The 12,325-nt window shown below is 40.4% G+C and overlaps 1 protein-coding gene across 2 annotated transcripts in view; it reads right to left on the reverse strand.

Moving 5' to 3' along the window:
* Positions 1–12,325, reverse strand: part of STRN3 (striatin 3) — a 1,528,247-nt gene that overhangs the window by 1,289,406 nt on the left and 226,516 nt on the right. The window lies entirely within an intron of this gene.

Genomic DNA, 12,325 nt, shown 5'->3' on the forward strand with positions numbered 1-12,325 from the left:
TAATGGCATAGTATAATGCCTGTTTACTGCCCTTCCGCAGATGTCTGGCATCCGCGGCAGTTCTGATGTACTGCGCGCCTGCGCAGTACATCAGAGTTGAGCAAAAGCAACGGAGAAAGCAAGATCTCCGTTGCTTTTTATGTCGCTATGTTAAATGAGTTTAACATAGCGAGACAGTTTTAAAATAAGCAACGGACATCTCCGTTGCTTATTTTAAAACTGTCTCGCTATGTTAAACTCATTTAACATAGTGAGACACTAAAAAGCAACTGAGATCTTGCTTTCTCCGTTGCTTTTTTAAACATTCGCTATGTTGCAAATGGGTTTAACATAGCGAGACAGCTTTAAAAATAAGCAACGAGATCTCCGCTTATTATTTAATAGTCTCCATGTTAAACCCATTTAACATAGCGAGACAGTGTTTAAAAAAACGGTTATAATGGAAAAAGTCCGACGGACCTTTTCCATTAGTATAACTCGATTTACAACGGGCACGCTGGCCAATCAGCGTGCACGTTTTGGGGGGGTCATGGTATAATAAACATTAACATACACCGTGGGGAGCATTACTGTCCTTAAAGAATGGGCTGTCTACAAAACTGTTGTCTTTTACTTACTTTTTTATTACTATATTTTTTGTATACATTTTTACTGTAAAAACAGTTCCTCCACCTAATGTTTCAAGCTTGCTGTACTACAAAAGTAAATGGTTGTGGATTAAGCATTTTACATACAAAATATAACATTTTCAAAAAAATATATAGATATTTACTTTTTTTGTCTCCTTACTCCAAATATTTGGGATTTGTTGCCAATCATTGGGGACTGAAGTCACTAAATAATGGTATAAATTTAAGTTTCAGACTATTTCCTTCAGAAAACGCATGCTGTTAGTCAAGCAACTTTCTAATTTTATAACAATAATATTTAAAACTTGTTCCTATTTTTCAGTCTTTGTTCCCCTTTATTTTAGGCTTTATCCAGATTTCTTGAGCTAAGACTTTGAGATGTATGCAAACCTCAACTGTCGCTGCTCACTCGATTCATCTTACCCTCCTCTCTCTCCTCTCTCACACATACACAAACGCACTTCTGCTTTCATGCACACATGCGCTCGAACACACAAGCAGAACATGCACACACTTTTTTTTTTTCTTTTTCATGTTTCTTTTAATTTTACACTCGCAAAGTGGCAAAAGCACTGCTTATTGAGTGTAAAATAATGGTTCAATCAATCTCTCACTTTCATGCATGCACAAAGCATACACACACTTTTTTTGTGCTTAGAGAGGGTAAAATAATGGTGGTCATTAGCTTTCTTTCAGTCCAAGCTCCATGCCAGTATAATATGCTTCTGTGAAGAGGCAGACTTGTTTTTCAGCATGCACTGCCTGTACATTTAACACCCTGCTAGCGAACGTTTGCTCTCCAAGCAGAGTGGCAATGTATAGGTACTCTATTCTCCAAAAACTAGTGATGAATTCAACTTTCATTTTTTAATCCCTCCACATCAACAATTCATGACTTTTCTATTCATCATTATAATTCTTGTATGCATATTTACAAACAAGCATAACAGAAATTAATATATTTATTCTATACCATTTACAATTTTTTGTACAAGTATATTATGGATTCATATTGTATGTGTAGTCTACGTGGAGCTTTTCTCACTAGAAACTTGTTTCCATCTCTCTCCAAACTCACAAAACACAAGAGACTAACAGAAAAGACTATCTAGTAGCAGGGTAGTGAACTACATACAGAATCTGCACAGTTCAGATGCTCAAGACCACAAATAAAATCTAAATAAATCACTAAACAACAATTCTGTGTCAGAACAATAAAGCCTCTACTTTATTAATGAAAGCTGCATGCAAGTTCTTTCGTTTGATGCAACAGGCTTCATCAGACCTCAACATTACATGAATCACAAAACTCCAATTTTTAATGAATCACTGCAACACAGTTTGGTCAATCAATCCTTCATCGCAATAATTTTATCCAGGTTAAAGCTGCACCCTTCGGGCCTCTTAAGTGCCAAACGGAGAAAGTCATTAGCAGACCTAAACAGGCAACGTGTAAAAAAAAAAAAAGGGTGAAGACAAGTCGCCATTCTGATTTTTATGAACTGTATGGATTTTTTTTTTAGTTGTACCACGACATTAGCGGGGTCTGTATTACGACATCAAAACGTAATATTGAACACCAGATGGTTGACCCATATTCATTGAAACACATTTACATCCCTCAATGAATACTTCCAGGGCAAAGATTCAGTTGGCAAACTACAAGGTGTTGCCCTTTTCTCTGCTGCAGTGCGATCTCAGAGTTGGTATATTTAGTTAGGGGGTACAGGCCCTCACGTCGGGGGGGTGGGGGTGACGCCCCCCACATGGGTGGGTTTGTTTTAGGTTAGGTTAGCTGCACTGGATTGCAGAGCAAGTGTTTCTTTGCACTAAGTATTCATTGATTCACGTAAATGCGTTTCGATGAATACATGTTGATGTTTAGGTGTTAGATATTATGATGTTTCGACGTCGTAATACAGACCCACATTAGTGTGATGGCAAAAAGAGAAGTCTGTCTGGTCTGCACCATGTAAGTGCATTTAATAGTCTACACCGCTTCAAACCATACCTTCTCCCTTCTCCTGTCTCCACTAGTTCCATATCCATTTCAACAGCCTATTTCCAAGTCACTCTTTCGGTGAAGAAGTACTTTCAGAGATCCAGACAGTAGTTGGCCCCTGCAATATGCTGCCTGTTCACCTTCTTCTCCCCCAGATATCATGTTCACCATCTTTTTTGGTCTTGAGTAAAACAGCTGTAGCTCTTCAAATCTGTGGCTTTCCTCTGAAGTCATTCCAACTGTGTAATGTCCCTAGTCCTTCGAAAGAATACTACCAACCATACTGGATATCATGTTTAAAGTGACAGAAAGTAGTAAAAAGAATTAAGCAGTGCATGGACAGAGAAAACAAACTTCAAAAGGGATGTCTACATGTAGGGATACAGAAAAAAGGCAAGAGGGGCTGGAATATACAAGAGAAAATTGGCAAAGGAAACAAGATATTGAGTCGCAAATGGAGGATGAGAAGGAGCTTGGACTGAAGCATAGAGATTGCCTTCCCTATCAGATACAGGTACCAATAAGGGACAGGGGACTGCTAAGTGAAAGACCAGCTCTGGTAAAGTTTTTAGCAGTGTGAAAACTGAAGAAAAAGCAGATAATTAGAGGACTTCCGGTGATGGAAGAAGAGTAAAAAATAGTTATGTACTTACCATAACTTGGTGTCTGTGTTATCCTATTTCATTATTCATCACATCTGGGTCTTGGATGCGACGTTGGATCCGATTTGGCACATTACAGAGCAGATACAAGAATTGAGCTCTTCCCACTCCCATAAATAACCCCTTTCTACCTTCAAACCCTCAGATTGAGTTTGCTGATCATGAACAGAAAAAAACAGGGAACCTGACTAACCAGCTGGACTTAGACAAATATAGCATTAGAACCTCAAGAGGTGGTAGCTCAAGGGCCCAGAACCACCAAAAAAAATGGAAGGAGGAAGGTGGGCGGTAGGTGATGAATAATGAAATAGGATAACAAAGATACCAAGTTATGGTACATACATAACTATTCATTTGATGTTATCCATTTTATTATTTATCATGCCCTGGTCAGACTCTCCAGCTACAAGGAACCCCGGGTGGCCATACGGAAAGATGTGGCAGAGCACTATGGAACCAAACAAAGCCCTGTCTCTGGACAGCATGTTCAATTATAATGAACAACAATGGTGGAGGAGTGGAGCAAGTGGCAACATCACAGATCTCATCCAAGAACATCCTGCCAGCAAAGGCCAAAGAAGTAGCCACAGACCTACTAGAATGAGCCTTAGGAGGAAAAGGCAGTTCCATCTTATTCATAAAGTAAACCAGGGAAATCGAGATCCATTTAGATATTGTTAATTTAGACACAGCTTGGCCACGCCTGTTCAAGGAAAAGGCCACAAATAACTGGCCAGATTTACAAAAAGATTTAGTCCAATGCAAATAAAATCTCAGCTGAAGATGTACATCCAATATATGAAGAAGATATTCACCCTTATTAGAATGATTAGGAATGAAAACTGCCAACTGAACATCCTGGTTAAGATTATTTTCAGTAGCTACTTTAGGCATAAAGAAAGGGTTAGTTTGTAAAGCAACCTGTCCCTATGAAAACCAATATATGGTGGTTTAGAAGATAAAGAATGCAATTCAGAAACCCTCTTGGCCAAAGTAATTGCTACCAGGAAGGCAGTCATTCATGAAATATGTCTCATGAAAGAGATCACAGGAATGAGCAAGCTCAACCAGACTTTGGGTGAGTGACTGCAACATCAATGTCAAATCCCAAGGAGGGGCGGGATACTTGACTGGAGGCCTAAGAATAAAGACACCCTTCATGAAGCCCTTGCAAAGCCTAGAGGAAAAGGTAGGTCCAGTACTGTAATGAACATTAGAGATGGCTGTGATGCCCTTGCACTGGCCCAATAATCAGGAAGCCTCAATCCTCACCACCTAGCACCAGTAAGGGACGTGCACATTGAGAGGATAACAAGTACACACAAAGTAAAGTACAATTTTCCTTAAGAGCACACAGAGATCACACTCAGTTTGGGGCTGGTTTCTCCCACTCTCTCCAGATCCCCACTGACACAGTTATAGTGTTAAGATCTCAGCTGAGTGGTCAAGCCAAAACCTCCAGCACCCTCTCTGTCTAACCAGTGCTTCATGTCCCTGCCCTAGTAACTGACACATGCACACACACTTTGAGATTTAATTAATATACAGACAGACAGACAGACACACTCCTGGGGAAGGCTGGCACACATTCACTAGCTATGCTTCCTTCTGCCCAGACTATAAGGTAGTACCAGCTGCCACCAACCACCCTTATCAGCTACAATATAAGGCCCTTAACAAAGGGTGACCAATTTTACTGTGTAATGTTACTATTATCCAAATGGTGGTGTCCAAGACTTTAAGGCTATTTAAGAGTGGCCTGTACAGTGTTACCAAATACATGCAAGTATTCTAAGAGCTTAAATATCTCTAATAAACCAGCCACAATTAAAAGGTTTAAAAATATTTAATAATAACCAAACAAGACAATAATCTAACTCAATACAGTGACAACAGAGTTCGGAATCACATGAAATATTTTAAAACAACATTGCAGGGCAGTCTCAAATACAGAAAACATCTAGACTAACCTTACTATATTCATATTTCTAAGAGAAATCACTGTACCTAAATCTTACTTACAGAGCCTGGCAAATGCAAGTGCTGAATGGATGTTTACAGTTCCATGACAAGATACAAAATATATAGACTTTCTCTCAGAGATGGTTCTTAAATTAATAATGCACATTACTGCTGGGTTAACTAGATCACATCACTATTTGACACCTGCATCTAGTTCCCAAGCTAAACAGATACCAATGGAATTTAACATGTCCCTATGAAAAATGCTCATCTCTTAGAAGCTTGCCTGAAACTGGTAGTCGTACAACAATTAATACTTGTATATTTTAAACCTAGTAATTATTTCTGTCTTAAGACAATAGAAAGAAACCCTAGCTGTAGACATTCTGTCTTCTAGCTGTGGTAAACACAATTGTAAACCTCTATTTATTTTCTCAGAGTTTGCAAGTTAACTATGTCCCAATTTCTACTATGACGAAGTTTTAAAATGAGGATGGACTGCTGCATATCCGCAAGTCAAGCTCCACTTGAGTAACCTGCACACTTTGCCTCAACCTGGTCTGTGACATCAACAGGACTTGTTGGCGGGAAAGATGTGTCCCAGAGACTCCCCCATTAGTGGAATAGACTCCCTTCTCCACGTCAAGCAGAGTACTTCTTGACCCCTTTTTAAGCGCAACCTGGATAACTGGATGAGAAAGAGAAAATACATCCCTGGGATTCCACCAGTGTTCCTGCTGGACAAGGACATCAGATGCTGATTTGTCTGTACATAGGCTAAATGCTTGGCTAGGCTTATAAGGGGTCTCAGGGCCAATAGCCTGGTAACTTCCTATGATCCTATGAAAACATATATTTGCACAGGCATACAGTCCATATACATTTCTGCTCTTTTCCAGCAGGGTGCACTGTGGTTACATTTTTAAAGCTCAGCACATAAATACAGATTACTTATATTTGTAGACAAGCCTATGGATTATATTAATATTTATAATGGCATAGAATTATTTACAAAATTCTAGCTACCTGGACTGGCAGCCTTCACCCCCCCCCCCCCCCACGCACACACACACACGAACTCAAGCTAGTCTTTCAAGTACAGATTATTTTATTTTTATTTTAATTTGCTTTTGTTGACCAGGAAAGTCCAATGGGCTGAAATGAGCCCATTTTTGGTGGAGGCCTGGGGAGAAAAACTCCATAAACTGTATACAAAAGATGAAAAGTTTTGAACAAGTATTTACAAAGAGGAACTCCATACAGACACAGGGTAAAAGAAGTTTGTTAAACAATTATTTACATGGGGTATTTTGTTAAACAAATATTTACAAGAGTATCAAGCTCCATAAACAGAGAAAGCAAGCTCTACAAAACATATACAGGGTAATAGAATTTGTTAAACAAGTTATTTACAAAGAGTAGAAGTTTCCAGAGAATGGGTGGTCACGGTGGTACAGAGGTTAGTGTTGTCGCCTCACAGCAAGAGGTTCACCGGTTCAATCCTCGGCTGGGGTGCCTTCTGTGCCGCATCTGCATGTCCTCCCTGTGGTCGTGTGGGTTTCCTCCCGGTGCTCCGGTTTCCTCCCACATCCCAAAGACATGCTGTAGGTGGATTGGAAACTCTAAATTGGCCCTAGCCGTGAGTGTGTGTGTGCCTTCCATGGAAGGTTGGGCGCTGGGCTGGCAACTCGACACCGTAAAAGTCTACTGCCAGTCATGAGTGGACAGGTGATCCGCTGTGGCAACTCTTAACCAGGAAAAAGCCGAAAGAAGAAGAAGTTTCCAGACAATAACAGATAAGTAGCTCATTTGGAACACTGTACAATACTATGACTAGATGTTATAAGAAGGACCTTGACTTTTGGCAGGCATCCAGTGTAACAAGGGAAGAACTGAAGAGGCAGATAAGCTATATAATTATTTAGTTATTTAATATTAGACAGACAGCTATAGAATTATTTAGTTATTTAATACGTATTAGACAGACTATGTAAATAACCTATACTACATTCTTAAAAGAGTGGGAAAAAGAAGACTGTTATACCATGTAGAGCAGAAGGATATGGAAAGTGAATTTCAAGGATGCCAGTTAAGATGGGAGGGTAAACATGAATACAGCGATAGAGGGTATCTCAAGAAAATCATCTTACAGAGGATTTGGAGAAGGTACATGGGCAGAGCCAATGAGATGACAGATACTGATGTAGAAAATTTTTGAATAAGGGGGCACTGTTTAAAGTCCGGAGGGGAGGTAGAAGTGCATTCCAGAGTTTAGCTACAGTAAAACAGCAGAGATATTGACCTGCAGGGAGTCTGGGTCTGTGTACTTGGATTGGAGATTGATTTGCAGATCTGAGATATCTGTTTGGTTGATAAAGAGTCAGAAGGGAGGCAAAGGTTGGGCATTCAAGAGGTTTATAGACAATTCTGTGTGCAGTGGATAGTTGTATGTATGTGACATGTTGAGGGAGTTCCAGCCAGTTCAGGGATCGTAGTTTCTGGCAATGACAGAAGTATATTTTGAACCAGTCACAAACTTAACAGTTTTGTTGTAGCAGGTGTCCAACCTAGTTTTAAGCAGGACTGGATGCTTGTCAGAATAGGAGCACCATAGAGGAGTGAGGGGAGGGGAAATGTTAGGGCAAGCGCTTTTCTAGTGGAGTAGTTTAAAAAGGGTTGTGTCTATAACAGGTGCAGAGTTTTTGGTGAGATTTTTTAATATTGTTATGGATGTGTATTATCATCAATAGTGACGCCAAGTATATTGGTGTGGGGGACTACCTCTATTGCTGTTTTGTAGGGGAACTCCAGTGGAGGCAGTGAGAAAAGGTGAGAGTGAGTGTAGCCACTTAGTGGATTGCTGTTAGTAAGGTAGCTGGTAAACCAGTCAAGGACTGGAGTGGATATACCAAGATGTGAGAGCTTAGAGAGGAGGAGAGAATGGGAGACTATGTCGAAAGCCTTAGAGAGATCAAGGAAAAGTGCCAAGAGAAGTTTACCATCATTGCGATTGTGGTTAACTGTGTTTATGAAGGATAGGAGAGCAGTTATGGCACTGTGTCCAGGCCGAAAGCCATGTTGAGTAGGGGGAAAGGAGTTGGTTTTGCAGTAGACAGGTCATTAGCTGGGTTTGAATACATTTTCCCATTACTTTATAGATGGAGGATAAAATACAGCTATAGGGCTGAAATTAGAGATTTCTGTATTGTTGCCCCCTTTGTCTAAGGGAATGTAGGCTTTTTTCCATATGGAGGGTACGTAGGATTCATAGATAGATCCGTTTATGAGAAAACGGATGTGATAGCTGACAGATATGGCTGAAAGCTGTAGGTATTCTGGGGGCAGATTGTCTGGGGCAGTACTCCCGAGTTTAAGTTTTAGGAGAAGCTTATAGTGATTTTTTTTTAAGTTATAAAGAAGTATGGTGGCAACTTCTTACAGATGCTTCGAATACACCAGGATTGAACGACAATATTTCGATCAAACCTACATTGGTACATAGAATATAAAGAACATAAGAAACGAGGTTTTGACCATCTCTTTTTTTACACACATTAGGAAGATGGTTTGAAGTTAGCTAACTGGAAGAAATAGTTATTGGAATATAGCAGAATAGAGTAGTAGATGTAATATTATTACAATAAAACAGTTGATGTACTGTTTATTTTTACATAAGGTAGAGAATAGTAGCTCCCAATACATTATATTAAAGTACATACATCCGAACACAGTTTTGGTATAAAAATGGTTTTACAAAAGGTTTTTATACAATATATCTTATATTTTATATATATATATATATATATATATATATATATATATATATATATATATATATATATTATTTCATATAAATGCTTTTAACTATGGATATATTGCAATGAAATGATATAGTGGAATACAAAGATTTAAGAATGTGCAGATGTCATAACAGCAGGAAGCTCAGAGTTGTATATAAATAATGAAGCGATGTGACTTTAAGGACTGTCACTAATTCTTGGCGCCAAAATTATATAAACACTGTAGCACCTGTATACTTTAGTTCTGAGGAAGCCTACATTATGTAGGTGAAAGCACTTAACATTTTGTCCAACTTTGGGGTTTTATTTTGGATGTACACACATTGATGTATTGGTCTGGAACAATTTTAAAAAAAAACTTTTTTTCAGCGGGTTGTTTTGCGATAAATATTGTTTATCTGGAGCCTGCACTGCGTTTCCTCTGTATCTTTCGTTGTTTTACAGAGAAGATAGTGTAGTAGTAGGACTCAACGGAACTTTTTCTATTCAGTATCTTTAGATAGCCAGATTGCAGGATTAGATTTTATTCTCTTATTTCAGAGAGGGGCCATTCTACTGAGTATGCTTAGGAATGTTGAACTGAAAGATTCACAGCTTCATCAAAGGATAAGGATTTTAGAGTATTCCAATTAATTTATTCAAAGTTTCGTTGAAAGTTATTGGGTCAAAGTTAACTACGTTTCTGGTTGGCCTGTACTGATGCTGATGTGGGGTTGTGGAATTATTGAGCATTAAGTAGGTAGGATAATGGTCGCTGATATCGCAGGGCAGAATTCCTACAGAACAAATTTTGTTGAGGTCAGTTACTAAAATCCAATCAAGGATGGAGCCTATTGTTTTTCCTGGGTCAGGTTATAGTAGTAGTAAGTTGGGTGAAGCTAAAGAGACTGATGGATGAGTTTGGAGAGGGGGAAATGTGATCTAACCAGTTTATGTTGACATTGCCTAGAATTATTGTTTCATTGTGGATATTTTTTTATGTCCAGGCTAACATTTCTTCTAATATAGGAATATAATTGCCAGGAGGGATGTATAGGACTATGAAGCAGAGACTTTTAAAGTTGTTCATTTTCAGCTCTGCTATGATGAGTTCTACTACAGAGAATTGAGGAATAGGGTTTGGGTAGGGCACTATGGTGAAAGAGTTGGGATAGAGGAGTGCAACACCTCCCCTTTTTTTGTGACGTCATTCTGATCTTAGACAAGAGAAACTTGGAGGGAGGAATTCGGAGTCTTTAATGTATGGCTTTAGCCATGCCTCAATTACGGCAACTATATCAGGTTCTGATTGGGATATCCAGGTATGGAACCCTGGGATTTTGTTTCTAATACTTTGTAGGTTAATGGTGGTGAGTTTTAGGGATTTGTGGGTTTGAAGGCAGGTGGCCTAGGTTCCAGTATGGGGTGGATGTCTCTGGCACTGGGGTACAGTGGTGGTATTATATGAATGTTGTGTGGATAGCAGTTTGCATTTAGAGATATACTGTGTCGTGAGGAGAGTAGTATGTAGAATGTTCTGTGTCTGTGAGAAGATTGTTGCTTTGAGGAGTAGCAATGAACTACTGAATTAGAGACTACAGGATATTTTGGAGTAGTGTTTGTGACTGGGGGTTTGGACAGAAGTGATCAAATTAATAGTGAAATGTGTGTGAGTTAGATGAAGTGGTGTGAGGTATAGAAAGAAGAAAAAAGATAGGGAAAAAGGGAGGAGTACTGTAGTAATGGTTAATAGTGACATTATAGGCTTGAAGTGACTACACAGATATTAGAAAATGCTGTGAAAAGGGGGAGGAGAGTGCAATTGGTGAAGGTGAGGCTGGTTAGTACAGGTTGATTGGAGAGATTGTAATTGGTTATGCTGAATTAGGTGGGTTGGGATTTCAGGCTGTCACCAGTGTTGATCAGTAGGTGGATTATGGGTGAGGTATGGTTAACTATAAATGTAACTAATGTGAGGGTGGGTGGAAATGGGGATAGGGTAGGGGAGCGAGTGAGCCCGATTAGGCGGAAGTTTCTGCAGTACCCACACTATGGCTAGACATTCCTTTCATACACCTGCATAGCATTCATCCCTGGGTTGAAGCCTACGACTGAGATAAACCAGAGGGTGCTCTTCTCCCTCTGAAGAAATCTGGCTAAGTACAGCCCCCATACCATGGTTTGAAGCATCCACCTGCACAACAAATTCTTTGCTGTAGCCTGGACTGACTAACACAGGGGGTCCCTTTCAAAGCTTCTTTAAGCTTCTGAAATGCCTGCTCACATGCTGGGGTCCACACTACCTTATCTAGCCTGTTTCTCCTTGTCAGGTCTGTGAGGGGAGCAGCTATCGTACTGTAACTGGGGACAACTCTTGTGCAGTACCCTGCTGTCCCCAAAAATGCCCTCACCTACTTTTTGGTAACAGTTGCAGGCCATGCCTGAATGGCTTCCACTTTGCCTGATCCTACCAGTACCCACTCTATGTCTCAGGCAGCAGACCTCTGCCATAACCACCTGACATTTGCTGGGCTTATTGGTCAACCATGCCCTCTGTAGACTACCCAGCACCTCCATGACATGATGAAGGTGCTCTTGCCAGGAATGGCTGTAGATAGCAATATCATCTAGGTATGCAAGGGAAAAATCTCCTGCTCCTGCTAGGATATGATCTACCACCCTTTGGAAAGTCGCTGGGGCATTTTTCATCCCAAAGGGTATCTTTGTTAACTCACATAATCCAGAAGTCATAAAAGCTGACCGCTCTCCAGCACTGGAAGTCAAGGGCACCTGCCAGTAACCCTTGGTAAGATCAATGGTGGTACTTAGTCTCACCCAGCTGCTCTAGGGATTCGTCTGTCCTAGGCATGGGGTCAGCATCTGACGGTGTGTGACTAAATTTAATTTCCTGCAGTCCACACACAAGCTGGTGCTGCCATCCTTTTTCAGTACCAGCACCACTGGAGAGACCCAGGGACTACTGGACTCCAGAATTGCCCCTAGTTCCAACATTTCCTGCATCTCCCCCCTCAGAGTCTGTTTGACTCTTTCAAGCACCCCATAAGGGGCCTGCCTAATAGGCCTTTGGGGTCCTGTATTCACATGCTGCTGCACCAGGTAGGTGTACCCTTGTTTCCCAGTGAACATGTCCCCAAACTCCTGTAACACTGCTCGGATTTTTCAAACCCGAGTAGGAGATAGCTGCTGGGACATTGCTACCCCTTCAACTGAGGTGCTTGTCTGAGCCTCACGGAGGAGATCAATCACCAGCTCTCCCTCAGATTCCTCCTA

The sequence above is a fragment of the Protopterus annectens genome, chromosome 6.part0 (assembly GCF_019279795.1).
Source record: "Protopterus annectens isolate FY-2018-M chromosome 6.part0, PAN1.0, whole genome shotgun sequence".
NCBI lineage: Eukaryota > Metazoa > Chordata > Ceratodontiformes > Protopteridae > Protopterus > Protopterus annectens.